The sequence below is a fragment of the Neofelis nebulosa genome, chromosome X, assembly GCF_028018385.1.
Source record: "Neofelis nebulosa isolate mNeoNeb1 chromosome X, mNeoNeb1.pri, whole genome shotgun sequence".
Taxonomy (NCBI): domain Eukaryota; kingdom Metazoa; phylum Chordata; class Mammalia; order Carnivora; family Felidae; genus Neofelis; species Neofelis nebulosa.
In genome coordinates, this window is record NC_080800.1 from 112,859,830 (window position 1) to 112,874,680 (window position 14,851).

A 14,851-nucleotide genomic window follows, 5' to 3' on the forward strand; every position below is an offset into this window, starting at 1 on the left:
GGTGGTGAAACAATACCCACAGTCCAATCTCAGTCTCCCCAGACCATTTTCATCTCTCGTTTGACTTCCGGGAGTGCTCCGATGAAGGGCCTTCCCCTCGGCGGTTAGTGAAGGGGGTGGTGCTTATGCAGTGAAGACTAGCACCTTTGGACGGCGCCAGCCCTCAGCTGACTCAAGCTTTCTAGACTCTTCTCAGTGCTTTAGAGCACACAGCGGCCTAAAGGCCCACTGCAAGGCCGCCATTTGCCCGGAGAACCCTGGCAACCGCAAACCGGGCACAACTTTGTGGCAGCTGGGAATGGGTAACATTTGCTAAGACTGGAAAACCACGTCTAGGTTTTTGTTTCACGTCGCTCAACTTTTTTGAATATCTCAAACCTGACCCAGGTTTGCGGAAAGCCCGGAAAGACTTCGGCAGGAAAAGCAAACACTCAAGCAAACAAAAATCAGATGCTGCCGGGCGCCTGGGTGGCTCAGTCGGTTAGAAGGCTGTCTCTGGATTCTGCCTCAGGTCATGATCTCACAGTGGATGGATTAGTGAGATCAAGCCCTGCCTCCGAATGGAATGCACGCTGCCAGCGTGGAGACTGCTTGGGATTTTCTCTCTCCCTCTGTCTCCACCCCTCCCCCACTGGTGGAGGAACATGCTCTCTCTCTCAAAATAAATTAAAAAGAAAAAAAAACTTTAAAAAGTCAGGCACTGCCATCTTGAAGCAGTGGATGGCCATGTGCCAAGGAGCATGCTGGAAATTAACGATTCAAGTGCTAAAGTGAGACCTAATTAACGAGCGGAGAGGATGTTGGGAGCGAATCTGTGGTAATCAAACAAATCCCCGTTTCTTAACTGTCAGCTTATGTCCTCTTGTTCTCTCTGTGGAAAAGAAGGCAAGCTTTAAATCCCCCCCTAGGCAAAAGAAACCCTTTCAATGGGTTATTAGCATGGGATCAATGAATTTTAAAAAGGGGCTTGAGAAGGGGCGCCTGGGTGGCTCAGTTGGTTAAGCATCTGACTGTTGGTTTCAGCTCGGGTCGTGATCTCCCGGTTCGTGGGGTCGGGCTCTGTGCTGTTGGGATTCTCTCTCTCCCCCTCTCTCTGCCCCTCCCCCCACTAGCTCACGCTCTCTCTCTCAAAATAAATAAACATTAAAACAATTTTTTAAAGTAAGAAACGAAGGGGTTTGAGAAGAAAAGTGTAGTCGAGAGGGGAGACAAAACCACCGGATGACCTGAGTGGTGAGAGATCTCTGTGGAGGAAGGGGGAAAAGAATCCGAGGCTGCACGGTTGTCTTTTATGGGAGCCATCTTGAAATTGAGCCATGAATTACGGTACATAAGTACAAATCTGGCACCTAGCTTCCTGACGCCATTTTGTCTCATTCCTCTGGGAACGTGCATGGATCTTTGGTTTGAAGATTTCAGGTTGTCCCCCTCAGCATGTGTCCCGAGGGGCAAGATGCAAACCATAGCCAACCACCACAGCAAACTCCTCTTGCTGTAAGCACACTGCTTCAACCAGCCAACTAGGCACAACTAAGCCAAGTAAACAATCAACACAACCGCTCTCCACAAGGGCCCCAGACAGGATTTCTCATGGTATATAATAACCAAACTCTGGTCCCCCATCCCGATATTCAGCCTGGCTCTGGGTCTGAAAATGAAATCAGTCATCTCTGAAGTCGAATATCCGCCAGGGCCATCTCTGGGCATGGGGCCCCCCAACTCATAGTTTCCAGATAATACCATGGTGCTCATTTGGGCTTTAGAAGTTCACAGCCCTGATTCTCTGAGGAAGGCACAGGTACGAAAAACACTTGGGGGAAATGTGTGTGGGTAACTAGTTATAAGCCAGCTGGTGAACGTTTGGTGACCTACTGTCCTTCTTTTAAAGATTTTTTTCTTTCTTTTATTTGTTTTAGAGAGAGAGCGAGCAGGGGGGAGAGGCAAAGAGGGAGAGAGAGAAAGAATCCCAAGGAGGATCCACGCTCAACACGGAGCCCAACACAGGGTTTGATCCCACGACCCTGGGATCATGATCTGAGCCGAAATCAAGAGTCCAAAATCAGTTCATCTGACTGAGCCACCCAGGTCTCCCGGTGAACCAGTGTTCCTTAGAACCCACTTATGGGTTGAACCCTCAGGGGCTAAGTCACTACCTCCCATCTTTTCTGGAAGCAGTGGGGAGGAGAAAATCCATGGAATGAACAGCAGGGGCAGAGATTAAGGAAACACACAGAGCAGCCAGAAACACTGAGAGCTGGGTACCACTTGTCACAGACAGTGGACAGAACAGGAATAGCATGATTTTTTTTTTTTTTAATGTTTCTTTATTTTTGAGAGACAGAGAGAGAAAGAGCATGAGCAGAGGAGGGGCAGACCCAGAATCTGAAGCAGGCACCAAGCTGTCAGCACAGAGACGTGGGGCTCGAACTCACAAACCTCGAGATCATGACCCCAGCCAAAGTCGGATGCTTAACCGACTGAGCCACCCAGGTGCCCCAGGAATAGCATAAGGATTAAGAGACAGACAGAGGAAGTGGGCTGCCTAGACTTAAACCTGCCATGCCATTCCATAGCTGGGCGAGTTAATTAACCTCCTTGGGCCTCAGTCTCCTAATCTATAAAAAGGAGATAATAGCAGGATAGCTACCTCAGGGGGTTCGTGCGAGAGTATATGTGTTGTTAAATAGACAATTATAACAGCACGCCTAAGCACATGCCAAGTGCTCTATATTATCGTTTCTGAGTTCTAAATGTTTCTAGAATGTTCTACCAACCTCAGCTGCCATGCCAGTTTGGTGAGCAGCCGTTAAGGACGGGGCAATTCAAAGGTGGGTGAGAGGACAGCTGCTATGAGGAAAACTTCCAAGTTCAGGTCATCAATTACCTCCCGCAAAGTCTAGTCCTTTTACACACCCACCTTTGGAGGGGGGGCAGGGGAAAGTGGGAGCGTTTCCACATGGACATGAAAGATTGAAATTGCTTATTTCGGGAAAAGCAAAAGCAAACACTATGGAGATACAATGGGGGCCGTCCCCACCTACTTCCTAGGTGACTTCATAGGAAGCTGGCATTGGCCCTTTGAGCCGTGCGGGGTCATCTGGGCCTGGTTCTGTCACACACCTACTCTTTTCTATTCCACCATGTAACAAAGAACCAAGTCACCGTTCTTTGGTTACCCAGCACTTTGATGAGTGCAACTCTTCATTTCCTAGTAACCGTTTCCTTCCTCATTACTAAGCCCTACCAACCGAAGGCCTCTGAGCCCTTCCACTCTGACTCAGAACAAGAGGCCCGCATGGCAAGCCCGACGCCATGAATCAGAGCTTTTCCAGTGTTTGTTGATAGGAAGGGAAGAACGCAGATATGGCAACAGCGATCACAAGAGCTACAGCTTTGGAAACCTCGCAAACCAATTTCTAGTCACTCGTCATCTAAAGATTTTTCCTGAGGGGTAAAGCACCTTGATGTGAAGGCGGAAACGATGACACAGAAACTGCAAAGGTCTCCCTCTCCACCCCACCTCATCCTATGCTCCACTCCGTCCCGCGGCCCACAGGTGTTTCATCGCTCAGGATGGGGAGGAAAGGGTTTGACACCGAATTCACATCAAGGTGTTAGCAGTCGTGAGTGTGACCCCTCTAGGTAGTATTTCTAGGTAGTAGGTGCAACTGTGAAGGGAGTCCCAGGTAGGGTAACAAATCTCTAAGTGGCGGACATCCCAGCCCTGTGACTTCTAGGCCCCAAGCCCCAGAATAAGATGAACTGGTCCGGATGAGACTTTTCTCAAGTATCCCAACTAAACCACTTCTCCCCCACTGTCAGTCTCTAACCAATGGCCCCCTTTGGTTTTCTTTATAAGCTTTATCACGATCTGGAATGGTCTTGTCAGTTTCTCTATTTATCTGATGATTGTCGGCCCACCCTCCTGAGAATGTAATGTACATTAGGACGGGGGCTGTGTCTGGTTCATTCACTCCTGTAGCTTTTAGGGCCAAACACAGTGTCTGTCACATAATTAATAGGTGCTCAATAAATACTTGTGAAGTGAATGAAGGAGTAATGAACTGAAGTGATTTTTTTTTTTTTTTTTTTTGCACGAGATAGCACGGGGCTGTGGCAGTGTTAGGAGGCATCGGTTATTTTGTCCCTCAAAGGATGTTGGGCAAGGGGTAAGGTGGAATTCAGGCTGCCAGAGGCCAGAACGCTCTCCTCGGGATGTTTACACCAGCCTGGGGCAAGATGGGAACACTTCATCTTAATCGAAGTGCTGAAGAGGAGATTGAAAGGCGAAGAGAACAGGTCTCCACGCGATAACCCCACAGCCCCGAAAGTTCAAAGGTTTCTACTTCGTTAGATAATGACTCCTCGCTCTCCATGGCATTTGCCTATGATAACCCTCACGACAGTGAAGGGGTCTGGGACAGGCCCCCCCACCCCGGCGCCCCCAGGATGTGCCACTCTGGCGTGTGGATTCTTTTGAGCTGAAGGCAAATCGAGACCCTGTAGGCTCAAGAGAAACTCTTGCACCTCCCTTAACTGCGTAGAAGAATCTAAGTTGGAGGGTCTTTCCAGAACAAGGGCTATTAGCGGAGATACATTTTATCCGAGTGACCCATCTGTACGGCAGGCACACATCTAACTACCAACATCTGCTCTTCTAATCGCCCTGTGAGGTACTTTTCTTCCCTCTCAAGTCCCAGACCCCTACCCCCTTGTCCTTAGTTCGGGATGACACATACATCTCCCTTTGCCTGTCTTTGGAATTTCCACGTCCGCGTGGAGTCCCTGTACGTATGGTATTAAATTCGGCTTTCTCCTGTTCATCTGTCTCCTGCCAATGGCTTCTTAGTCCGGCTAGAAGGACCCTTGAAGGGGATAGGAGTCTTTGCTCCCCGACAACAGCAGGAAGGTGTGTGGGTGGCAAGTATTATTAGGCCTCCGTGCAGGTGGAGAAAGTGAGACACAGCAAAGGTGGGTGAGGTGAACCGACGACGTGACCTATTGTGTATTCCGTTCAAGGCGCCACTCACCGAGTGCCTGGTCTCGATCGGCCTCATTTTCAAGCCGTGTCAACCAATAGCCCACGTTACTTTTGTCACTCACGTAGGCCCGGCTTTGCTTAGCTCGGGACTGGGAGTCTTCTCCGATGGCCTGGAGGCCGCCCCTGAGCACACAGTCACAAATGAACTGGGCTGGGAGGACCAGAGCCTCTGTGGTGACAGTGCTTAAGAGTGCTGGGTTTCCTGTAGAGAACGAAAGGGGCCTTCCGATTGGCTCGCGATCACAAGGCTCAGTCTGGGGCCGGGCACTGTGCTTCCCTTGTGTTATCTCACTGTGTTCTCCTAACCCTCCAGGCAGGAAGTCTCTTTATCCCCCTCTTATAGATGAGGAAACTGAAGCTCCCTGACCTGCCCAAGGTCACGCAGCTAATAAGCGGCAGAGCCACTTGAACACGAGTCACCTGGGTCCACCTCGCCGTGGGGTCAACCGCAAGGCGTTTGTCCTTCCAGCGGAAGACGTACCCACCAGCACCGGAACAGAGCACTGGGGATCTGTCATCCCACACACAGTAGAAAGCTCATGCAGCCAGAGCCCCACACAATCACCACTGGCATCTAGAGCGACATAACGGCACAGGCTCTCAGTGAGGGTGCAGTGAATGCACCGGTCACGTTGGTAACGAAGCCATTGCATCTTTCAGGAAGGGGGACCGCGTGTGTAGAGTCTTCTGTCGGGAAGTACTGTTTTAGAAAGATTTCTCTCCAACAACACTGTAATGTGTAAGCGTCCACCCGTAAAGGGCTGGCCCTCAGTTACATGGGAAATGGGCTTCTCTGGAAGAGTCTTGCCCCCGTCGGTTCTGGGTAGCTGGGCTTTGCCTGCCCCCACTGTCCTCCCTTCCCACGCAGTGACGACGCGGCAGTCAGCTGCGGCGACTGGGAGCACAGGCTCTGAAGTCAGACTGCTGGGGTTCTAATCTTGGCTCCGTCACTTGTTAGCACTATGATCTCAGGCAAGTCACTTCGTCTTTGTGCCCCTATTTCCTCACCTGTCACTCATTAAATGCGTTATTATTTGTAAGGCACTTAAAACGGAACCTGGCGTAAAGTAAACACTGCATGAACTGCCGCGCTGCTTCAAGTAAGAAATGACCCCATGATGACAAACTGGCTCGTGGACAGGCCACCAAATAGACAACGTACAAGCAGCCAGTTGAAGGCGAAGCCTGGAAGGTAAAACTTCCGTGCACCACGGACTTCTGTCCTCTTTCCGCCGTTTGTTGTTGGACTCCAGGGTAGTTAGACCGTGGCCTGCCAGAAGCCACACTCTGTGACCACCGACACTCAGAGTTGCCCACCTCTGTCTTCTAGCAATTCTGCGTGGGTGACTCAGCGCTCACTTTCTAATTCCCCCTTAGCACTTAAGCCCGAGGCGAGCCCGAACCACAACAGCTAATGATATTGTCAGTATACATTGGGCGGCCCCTCTCGCTCCTTCCTTCGGAGTCTCCCTCCTCCAATCTCCCAGGCACTCTGGGCCTTTAGTAGGAGCCCTCGCCGGGCAGGACTCTTTGCAGAGACATCCCACAGGTTATCGGCCTGGGGCTCCAGTCCTTCCCTACCAGATTCTGATTGAGTACAACCTACATCCGAGTAGCTAGCTGGATTCGAATGGCCTAAGCCCTCATTCGCAAAACAGATACACTCCATCCGTAATAGCTCCCTAATCTTTATTAGTGATCTGCAGGACTGATCCAAGATGGCTTGGTGTTTCCATCTAGCTCAGGATGTCCTCCCTCCTCTTGCCAGGCCACCCTTGATAGCTAGGACCTCTCCTTTTTTCAAAGTCGGCCATAGCAAACCACATCTTGGGGGCATCAGAATAGGCCTATAGCATCTCTACTTGTCCTTGGGAGGGAAATGTTGGATGACTTTGTATCTTTTGTAAAATTTCTGAGGTCATCTATTAACGATTTTCCTCTGAGAGCTAAGCGATTTGGGCAACTTTATACTTAGAGAAATCTCCAAAAGATTAAAGGCATGATTGCCCCTTTTTTTTATTCAGAAGAGCACATTTTATCAGTAAAATATAAGATCAATTCATGCATGCAGAGAGTTTTCATGAAACATTCATCCGTCCTTATGAAATGTTGGATTTTATGCAAATGGAAGTATATGGTACATGACTTTGGCAATGAGTTGATGGCAATGCCTCCCTGATATCTGACTTCTCTTACTGAACAAACACTTTTCCCTTCATTCGGCAGCCCTACGCTTAGGTTTCTGTCCACTTTTCTGCTCCTCTCCACCCCTTCCTCCCTACCCATCCCACCCCATCTCTATTTATTACAGAAATGAACAAAGACAACATGTTATGGGTTGAGTTGTGTCCTTCAAAGTCCAACTGTTGAGGAGCACCTGGCTGGCTCAGTCATTGGAGCATGCGACTCTTGATCGCAGGGTCCTGAGTTCGAGTCCCATGTGTGGTGTAGAGTTTACACAGTTTAAGGAATTAATAAGATTAAGACAAATAATGATAAAAAAGTAAAAATTCAAATGTTGAAACCCCAACCCCCAGTGCCTCAGAATATGACTGTATTTGGAGATTGAGTCTTCAAAGAGGTGGTTAAGCTAGAAGAGGTCATAGAGGTGGGTCTTAATCCAATACGACTGGTGTCCTTACAAGAAGAGGAGATCAGAACACGGAGACAAACAGAGGGAAGATGGAGTGAAGACACAGGGAGAAAGCGGGCATCTATAAGCCAAGGAGAAAGGCCTCAGATGAAACCACCCCTTAGACGTCTAGCCTTCAGAACTGTTAGACCTTAAATTTCTATTGTTTAAGCCACCCAATACGTGGTATTTTGTTACATCAGTGTTAGCAAACGAATACACTGTATTGCACAGGCAATTAATACTACTCTTTCTGGATACTTAAGGTGATCAAGCATGCAAATCTTTAATAACCTGTATATGCCAAAGGGCCATGTATCCTGGGGCAAGTCTTCAACAGGACAGATGTATTCCAGAGCTCAGGGTCACCGATGTGAAATAGCTGGCTGGCTTAACCAACAGTGATTATAGACCTCAGCACTTTGTGCTTACAGTCTGGCATTCTGGCAGCAGGAGAGCCTGTGTCACAGTTCGCTCTGTTTATGGGGGAACAACCAAGCTAAGGGGGCCAGATCCATTTTGTGGATGCCCCTCCGCTAACATCACAGCCCACGCAGTCTGAGGCCTGTCGTGAAAAGAGCTACCAGCCCCAACTTGAAACAATAGGGCTGACTGCCTTGGTCATTGGCATAGGCTCAGGTGGTGAGCACAGAAGGAAAAAGAGCTCAGTCTTGAACCATAGCAGAAGGGGAAAGGCCCTGGGTTGCAAAACCTGGCTTCTTGATCTGAGTCTCAAGGATTCTAAGTTACTTAGCCTCTCAAGGTCTTTTTTACACCTGTAAAATGAATGAGTTGCACCCCCTTCCCGCTGAGACAGAGGTTCTCAAGGTGGGATCAACATGAACCACCCGTAGCACAATCATCTGGGATACTTGTCGCCCATGAAATCCTGGGCCCTACCCCAGACCCACTAAATCAGAATCTCCTACCTCGGGGCCTCGGAATCTGCATTTCAAGAAACTTTATTGCTCCAAGCTCTTTTCCAACTCAACATCTCATGAGCCTATGACCTTTTATCCACTCTGCCTCTCCCTGGCATCTGTTTAGAACTAGGATCACTTTCTTGCTTGGACCCCTTGCTACTCTTAGCTGCTGGTTTGATCCTTAGTGCAGCTGGTGATGTCCTCAAGTGCTATCAGCTATAGAAGCCCTATTTGTACTTTTAAGTGAGGAGAAAAGTAAAACTAACAGTTTGGTGGGAATTAAGTTTGAAACTACTAGTTAAAGATAAACTTTTGATACTGTGTTGTTTTTGATCCTCCAGAACTTGTTTGTCTCTCATGGACACAAATACTCAGTGGGTAACCTCACTGAAAATTTCCTTGAACTGGTTCCTTTGACCAACCAACCAACCAACCAACAAAAAAACAACGGCGGAGAGAAGGGTTCACTAATCACTTGAGTTCTACCAAACATCGCATAATCATTTTGCAGATCACTGTTTTGGCCTTTCCTGCTAAAGGTCTTTCCTTGGGTTTGCAGACAGGAGTTTGACAAGAGTCCTGGTACTGACTGAGCTTTCTTGGTAATGTCACAACATTTCCAACCACAAAGTTGGTCTGCATTTGAGTCAGAGCCATTAGAGGAAGATTAATGTCTGTGGACAAAACTACTGAAATCTTTTATTGAGGAAGCCAACTAGGTAATTACATTGACAAAATGTCTTTTTACAATGGTGAGGTACAACCTGCCATCTCTTAGCAGAGAAATGCCCAGAAGATATTCTTAAAGAAGAGGAGAGGGGCGCCTGGGTGGCTCCATTGGTTAGGCGTCCGACTCTTGATTTCAGCTCAGGTCATCATCTCAGAGTTCGTGAGATGAGCCCTGCAGGGGCTCTGTGCTGACAGTGCAGAGCCTGCTTAGGATTCTCTCTCCCTCTCTCTCTCTCTCTCTCTCTCTGCCCCTTCCCTGCTCTCTCTCTTTCTCAATAAATAAATAAACTTTTGAAAAGAGAGGAGACAATATGAATATTTGGGACTCTCTCCCACAGGCTGTAGGGAATGGCATTGAAGGATGACTTCCTGGGCTTTTCTCTGACATCTTTTTTCACAATCTTCCTGTAACTCAGGGCTTCCACCTTTATTTCCGGATGATCTGGGTTGGTGTCTCAAGGAAAGCCTTGTTTCGACTAGTCCCAGGTACTTTTAATCAAAGTCAATGGGAACTTCACAGACACACATGATCTTGGGTTGGGCATAAACACGTACCGTGGAAATGGTTGGAAAAGTCATTTTTAGAAAAGCTGAGTATTGGCTAAAGGAGCGGTACCCTATATAGAAGTCAAGATAGGTAAAGCCGCCAAATGTTCAAATGGCTCTTTTCACTTGAGAATACACTGGCGCTGGATCTTGATACAAGAAAATCTTCTAATGGAATCCGGGATAATAAAGAGAGTCTATACTTATAAAAGAAGCTCACAGTGCAAACGATTTGGATTGATAATGCTTGTGCAAATCAACAAGGACAAATTATGGATTGTAAACATTTCCAAACATTTACGGGGCCCTAAGTAAAGCTCAGGGTTAGAACTTTTCGGCAGTGTGACAGGATGCAGGAACCCCCATCCGGACTCTAGAGTCTGGGTAACACCTCCGTCAGCTGAGCCACTTAGAACCAGAAAGATTCTGCTTATTACCTTAGGATTTCATCTGATGCCTTCCAAGATGCTAGAATCTTCTCACTTGGTTACCACGGAGGTAAGGTGTAAACCCATCAGGGTACCCTCTCCATCAAACCAACCAACCAGATTAAAAGGGTGTGGGAGAGGCCTCCACATGTGCAGCCTCCACATCAAGGCCACTGAAACATGACATTAGCTAGGAGTAGGTGAGACAGGGGCCAACACAGAATCTGAGTTTGAGGGTGGCAAACTTGAGCCGCTGAAAATGACTCATCCGATTGCTCCCATACGTGCTCCATTGCTCACGGAGGGGTATCTGTTTAGACAGTCCTCAGTTGGGGGCGCCTGGGTGGCTCAGTCGCTTGAGCGTCCAGCTTCGGCTCAGGTCATGATCTCGCGGTCCGTGAGTTCGAACCCCGTGAGTTCGGGCCCTGTGCCGACGGCTCGGAGCCTGGAGCCTGCTTCGGATTCTGTGTCTCCCTCTCTCTCTGCTCCCCCCATTCCATTCATGCTCTGTCTCTCTCTGCCTCAAAAATAAATAAACATTAAAAACAATTTCTGGACAGTCCTCAGTTTGATGCTACTCATGCTTGGTGGCCCCAACTTAAGGGTCTTTGAAGAAATGACTGTCTTCCCCAAATAGAATAACAGCTCTTTGGGGGCACCAGCCACATCTCCAACCTCTTAACCTTGTGCCTTTTGCAGACAAGCAGGAGAAAACCCGCAATACGACAGTGATGCAATGTTATTAAAAAGAAAGCATTTCTAGGGGCACCTGGGGGGGCTCAGTGGGTTAAGCACCCAGCTACTGATTTCGGCTCAAGTCATGATCTCACGGTTCGTGGGATCCAGCCCCGCATCAGGCTCTGTGCTGATGGCCCAGAGCCTGCTTGAGATTCTTTCCCTCTCTCCGCGCCTCCCCACCTCAAAATAAATGCATAAACACTTAAAAAATTCTGTTCTGTTGCCTTTTAAAACAGTGGTTACTAGAACGTAGAGCAATGTCAGATGCTTAGTAGAAAAGGCTAAGTGGGGGCGCCTGGGTGGCTCAGTCGGTTAAGTGTCCGACTTCAGCTCAGGTCACGATCTCGCGGTCCGTGAGTTCGAGCCCCGCGTCGGGCTCTGGGCTGATGGCTCAGAGCCTGGAGCCTGCTCCCGATTCTGTGTCTCCCTCTCTCTCTGCCCCTCCCCCGTTCATGCTCTGTCTCTCTCTGTCTCAAAAATAAATAAAAAAAAAAAGTTAAAAAAAATTAAAAAAAAAAAACAAAAAAGAAAAGGCTAAGTGGAGGTAACTGTGAGATGGTGGATGTGGTAATTAACTCAATGGGGGCATCTTTCCACGGCACATATGTACATCAAATCACCACGATGTACACTTTAAATACCTTACCGTTTTATTTGTTAATGATACCTCGATAAAGCTGAAGGAAAGCTAAGTGAAAAAAAAAAGCATGATACAATCATTACCTAGATCCTATAATCACAACTATGAAAAGGTTTATGTGAGGGAAAGACCAGAAAGAGATATAACAATGATGGTTATGCTAGAAAGGTAAGTTTACGGGTAATTTTGTTCCTTTTCTCTCCGTTTGGCAACATCATTAAATAACACTTTTCCAGAATTGTATTTCAAAGAGGGCTTTCTGTTCAGTTACAAGTTTCCAAGTTGAAAGCATGAATTGATTTTTTTCCCCCTTGCCTAACCCAATCTTCCAGAAACTGAGACTTAGTGGGGTGAGCCATTCTTCATCCTAAAAAGATTGCCCAGGAGAGGGGCTCCGCTGGGCTCTTCGCTTCAGTAAGTAAGCCCAGAGAAACTCTCAGTCATCCCAGAAAAAGAGCCAGCAGCCTCATTTCTGACCGTCCTTTCAAATCGAGGCCATCACATAACCCATTCTTATGCGTGCCTACCAGAGGGGTTTCAGAAAGCTGAGTCTCAAGGTGGATCAAGGGCAGCTGGAAAGCCCTGATTTTGGCTCAGTGTGGACGGGCCCGGAACTTGGGAAAGGGAAATGGAGCATGCTGGGTACAAGATGGGGCCTCCTCTCCCTTGGAAGGAAGATGACCTTTGTGGCCAAGTTTGCCACTGAAGAACTTTCCCTGTCCCCACAGATCATCAAGTGAATCACCAGGTTCACCGAAATATTTTGGGGGATGGCTGCTTACTACCTTGACACAAACACACACACACACACACACACACACACACACTATCAAAACCACATTTGAATCAATCCCGCAATTTTTTTTTTTTTTTTGAAAATGGGGAGTGAAGCTTAATACGTAGTGTTTGTTGAGGAGACAAAAAACAGTTAAGTGCCAGTGTCTGGTGCTACATAAGTAAGTACAACGTGAATGGAAGACCACTCCGAGGCTACTAGAACAAACTCCAAGTTACTCTGCCACCTTCTGGGCTCCGGAGCTGTTTGCCTTTATTAGGATTTGCTATTTAATAGTGATGGAACGTGCTTCTGAGAACCAGCGCTAAAATCATCTTATTCGTTTACAAAACCAGTTCCCAGTAGGGATGAATGGCGAGGGGGGAGCTTTAGAAAAATGCTCACTCCACCCAGTGTTCAGGGGAGAGTGAGTATGAAGTTGTATGGCCGGTATGAATCCAGTGATGCAAAAGGTATGTATATTTATTTCTTTATTGAGAGAGAGTGCATGCAAGGCAGTGAGCCTAGAAGGAAATACTCCAAAATGTTATCAGTGTTTATCTTTGGGTTGTGGGTGCTTTTTGTTTCCTTCTTTATATTTTTCTGCATTTTAAAGTTTCCCACAACGAGCACTTATCACTTTTCTCATCAGAAAACCAGAGCTCCAGCAGGCATTGGTAGGTGAAGCATTCTAAAACACAGGGCCCTACGTGACAATAATAAAATGGGTTTAAAAACGATTTTAGAGAAATCTTTGGCTAAGTGAAAATGAATTCTTCGCAGAAATTAAGGCCTCTTAGAGGTAAACTTTTTTTCTGCTGAGATCTAATGCGGCAGCCATCCCCCCCCACACACACACACACATACACAAACTTGCCCTAATATCTCAGCATCTTGCCCCCTCACCCAGGGCCCGAGCAAGCGGGAGCTGAGGGCCTACGGTATGGCCAGCATTGCACCGGGTGTGATGGGGCTGCAGGGATCTCTCCTCTCCGTTGTGAGTGAGCTCAGCCCCCATTAGCTACGAGAGAAATTTGGGTTTCATCTGACCATGCCCCCTCCAGGGTCCCTTACCGTAGCGGGAGCCCTCATAGAACAGAGGTTAAAGCAGAAACACAGGAATCAGGCTCGGATTTCCATGTTGCTCGGTGCTGCTTACTCGCTTGGCCAAGTAACTTGACCCTTCCCAGCTTCCATTCTACCTCACAGGCTACCGTTGGGAGCCTCCGGGCAGATAAAGCATACGAAATCTTTGGCAGGGACCGGGCATATCGTAAGCGCCCAAACGATGCTGGTCCCATCCTGTGCCCTTCCCGACGTCACCTCAAGTTCTGAAGTATTGTGGTATCTTGCCAGGTGTCGAGCAGGAAAGAACCACAGAAACGGCCATACAAGGCACTGGGTGGACAAAAGGGGATGGTGATGTGGGAGGCAGTGCAAACATTTCGTACCATTCCTAGCCACCCACAAGAAGTACAGACTTTCTCTCTAGAAGGAAGGGCCGCGTTGCGTGGTAGACGGTTCAGTTGCCGCAGGAGCTTAGATAAAAGAGAGACTCCTGTGGGGCTTCCTGGAGAAGGTACAGCTGCAGTTGAGTCTTGGAGAGACGGGTGTGGGGAGGTACAAAGGAGTGGAAGGGGTTGCAGGGAAGGTGAATGGAAGGGGAGGCATAGTGGACGCAGTAAGAATGCTGGGCTGTTGACCTAAACTCATACGGTGCTGGCAGCAGTAGTTTGTGAGCAGAACAGCAAGGTCCCTCAGGGAACGTTTTACGGTCCAATCCCCTCATTTTACATCTAAAAAAACCGAGACCCAGAAGGGGAAGGCCACATAGTCACACAGCTGTTCAACAGCACAGCCAGGGCTAGGAACTCAGTCTTCTGCCCGCCCAGAGCGCAGCGATGTGGCACAAGACTGAGAGAGCCTTGGGGGCAGGGTCCTGCCTTTGTCAGAGTTGAGTGGGGATGGGACGGGGGGGGGGGGGGGGGAGGGCACGACCGCAAAAGGGGATGTTCCAGAAGTGGATCGTGGTGATGTTGGCACAACTCTGTGAATATGCTAAAAAGCCATTGAAATGTATACTTTAAATGGAAGAATTATGGGATTTACGTCTTGATAAAAGTGTTGTAAAAAGTACCGAGGGCCCCAGGGCCCGTCCTGGGTCCTGGCCCAGATCAGGGGCCCAGGTGCCAGGAGAGGAGCAGGGCCGGTGAGCGGCAGTCATGAACCCTTGAGCTCACACGGTGCCCCTTGTGTTAGAAGTGTCAACTGTTAGGTTCCGGGTGCTGGCAAAGAGCTAGCCGGGTGGGTGCGTGGAGACCTGTGGTTTGGGAAGTGCTCGGGCCAGCAGAGGCCCCAGGCAGCGTCCCCACTGCCTCTGGTAACATGACAAGCACCAA